This window comes from Schistocerca serialis, unplaced genomic scaffold (assembly GCF_023864345.2).
Source record: "Schistocerca serialis cubense isolate TAMUIC-IGC-003099 unplaced genomic scaffold, iqSchSeri2.2 HiC_scaffold_1186, whole genome shotgun sequence".
NCBI lineage: Eukaryota > Metazoa > Arthropoda > Insecta > Orthoptera > Acrididae > Schistocerca > Schistocerca serialis.
Window position 1 is genome coordinate 32,501 of NW_026047388.1, and position 3,393 is coordinate 35,893.

Sequence of the window (3,393 nt, forward strand, 5' to 3'; positions counted from 1 at the left end):
CCTTAACCTAACCTATATTGCGCCTTAACCTAACCTATATTGCGCCTTAACCTAACCTATATTGCGCCTTAACCTAACCTATATTGCGCCTTAACCTAACCTATATTGCGCCTTAACCTAACCTATATTGCGCCTTAACCTAACCTATATTGCGCCTTAACCTAACCTATATTGCGCCTTAACCTAACCTATATTGCGCCTTAACCTAACCTATATTGCGCCTTAACCTAACCTATATTGCGCCTTAACCTAACCTACATTTTGCCTTAACCTAACCTATATTGCGCCTTAACCTAACCTATATTGCGCCTTAACCTAACCTATATTGCGCCTTAACCTAACCTATATTGCGCCTTAACCTAACCTATATTGCGCCTTAACCTAACCTACATTGCGCCTTAACCTAACCTACATTGCGCCTTAACCTAACCTACATTGCGCCTTAACCTAACCTATATTGCGCCTTAACCTAACCTATATTGCGCCTTAACCTAACCTATGTTGCGCCTTAACCTAACCTATGTTGCGCCTTAACCTAACCTATGTTGCGCCTTAACCTAACCTATGTTGCGCCTTAACCTAACCTATGTTGCGCCTTAACCTAACCTATGTTGCGCCTTAACCTAACCTATGTTGCGCCGTAACCTAACCTATGTTGCGCCGTAACCTAACCTATGTTGCGCCTTAACCTAACCTATGTTGCGCCTTAACCTAACCTATGTTGCGCCTTAACCTAACCTATGTTGCGCCGTAACCTAACCTATGTTGCGCCGTAACCTAACCTATGTTGCGCCGTAACCTAACCTATGTTGCGCCGTAACCTAACCTATGTTGCGCCGTAACCTAACCTATGTTGCGCCGTAACCTAACCTATGTTGCGCCGTAACCTAACCTATGTTGCGCCGTAACCTAACCTATGTTGCGCCGTAACCTAACCTATGTTGCGCCGTAACCTAACCTATGTTGCGCCGTAACCTAACCTATGTTGCGCCGTAACCTAACCTATGTTGCGCCGTAACCTAACCTATGTTGCGCCGTAACCTAACCTATGTTGCGCCGTAACCTAACCTATGTTGCGCCGTAACCTAACCTATGTTGCGAAGTAACCTAACCTATGTTGCGCCGTAACCTAACCTATGTTGCGCCGTAACCTAACCTATGTTGCGCCGTAACCTAACCTATATCGTATCTTAACCTAACCTATATCGTATCTTAACCTAACCTATATCGTATCTTAACCTAACCTATATCGTATCTTAACCTAACCTATATCGTATCTTAACCTAACCTATATCGTATCTTAACCTAACCTATATCGTACCTTAACCTAACCTATATTGCCCCTTAACGTAACCCATATTGCGCTGTAACCCAACACACGTTGGGCCTTAACCCAACACACGTTGGGCCTTAACCCAACACACGTTGGGCCTTAACCCAACACACGTTGGGCCTTAACCCAACACACGTTGGGCCTTAACCCAACACACGTTGGGCCTTAACCCAACACACGTTGGGCCTTAACCCAACACACGTTGGGCCTTAACCCAACACACGTTGGGCCTTAACCCAACACACGTTGGGCCTTAACCCAACACACGTTGGGCCTTAACCCAACACACGTTGGGCCTTAACCCAACACACGTTGGGCCTTAACCCAACACACGTTGGGCCTTAACCTGCTCTGTAATTGTCATACGACGCGTTAAATTAGTGTAGTGTTGCCTAACTGCAACCCCCGCAATATAGTTTGCTACTCGCACTGCCCGGTCCCCAGTGTATCGCTTCATGTTAAACACCTTGCAGCTATACACTGTAATGTGGATGGCAGCAGGACGTACATGCTCAATGCCCTTTGCAGTTGTTCATTGGCATTCGCAGTTGTTCATTGGCATTCGCATGGCGAAGCACTTAGCCTACGCTGTGGTATGGCCTGTGTCAACTGTCCGCTGATATTGTACGTCCAAATCACACACTGTACTGCACATTGGTCCTCATGTACTGAATGATACATCGTGGTACATGTGACCGTACAACGACTGCGCCAACAACGGCGAACCATGCGGTCCAAATGTTGTGCACGCAGCTACGTGTCGTCTCCCTATAAGAGCTGGATTGCAGTGTGGTATGCCCTGGATGGCGATCAGCATGAGCCGTCTGTTGATGTAGTGGCGCGTGTTGTCAGACGTTGTCGTCTCTTCTCACACACCGTGATAGCATGGTGCACTGCGTTCCACATCTGCGACATGCGACAGAGGCCGGTTGACAGTCGTTCGCGCAATGGACATCGCATACGTACGGGGGCCACCTTCCACGTGTTTGCGAAGCGTGCACATGTTGTTGCGTGTATGTGGGCAGACATAGTGTGTCGTGACACCTGACACAGGCATGCAACAATCGTTGAATTTGCAAATGGCGATGGACGCCTACGTTTGCTGGTGACGTTACGCAAATGAACAACTGGTAAACCGTTGTGGTGCGGTTGTTCTCGCTAGAGGTGAATCAGTGATGGCGACGATCGGTTGAGCTACCAACCGGTTGTTTCAGCGATACCCACCATGCCCACGAACGTGAATGGCATGTGGGTGTGAAGCGATACGCGGCGGTGGCTGGGTGGGACCGGCCCCGGCCGGTGAGGGGGGGCCTCCCGGCGTGCTGGCCGCGCGGTGCGTGGGCGCACGCGCTACAGCCGGCTGGTGGGGGCGGCCACTGGCAGGCGCGCCGGCCGACGGAGGCGGCAGGCGGCGCAGCTGCGCGCCGGCGCACCCTGCACGCGGCGCCGTGCGGCCAAAGTAGGTCCTCGCGGGCCCGGTGCGAAGCGCGGTGGACATCTGCAGTGTGCTGGTCCGATTGAGGACTGTGTGCGCTGAGGATGCGCCGCCGCCCGGCGCTCGGCGCCGCGACGCCGTCTGCTGCTCGGTCGCCTCTGCGGTTCTCGCAGGTGGTTTGTATCGCAGCTGTGCGGACGTGTTGGCGCGTGCGCTGTGCTGGGAGAGTTCGCTTCGGCACCCAAGTGGGGCTTTTGTCCTTCTGTGGCGCTGGCGTTGGAGCTGCCGGTCACCGTAGGTGGCGCGTGTTGTCTCCCGCCGGCAATGCCACGACAGCACGCTCCCGGGCCTCTGTCGGCAGCGGCAAGCTCAGTTGGGAGCACGGGTGGTCGCACCTAAAGCGTCTACTCGCCAAACTCCGGGCGATTGCGCCTCTCTCGAACCCGACCAAGTACTTAGGACGGCGCTGCGCGCCGCCGGGACCTGAGAGGGTTTCGAGGTGTATGGTGCAGGGGAGCTCAGCCTCCTCCTGTTTGCAGAATAATTGAGCGGACGCTTGCGTGTTCGCGCGGGCCCCCGGGACACACTCCCGGGCGGCCGGCTGCTCAGCTCTAGTTGACGCAGC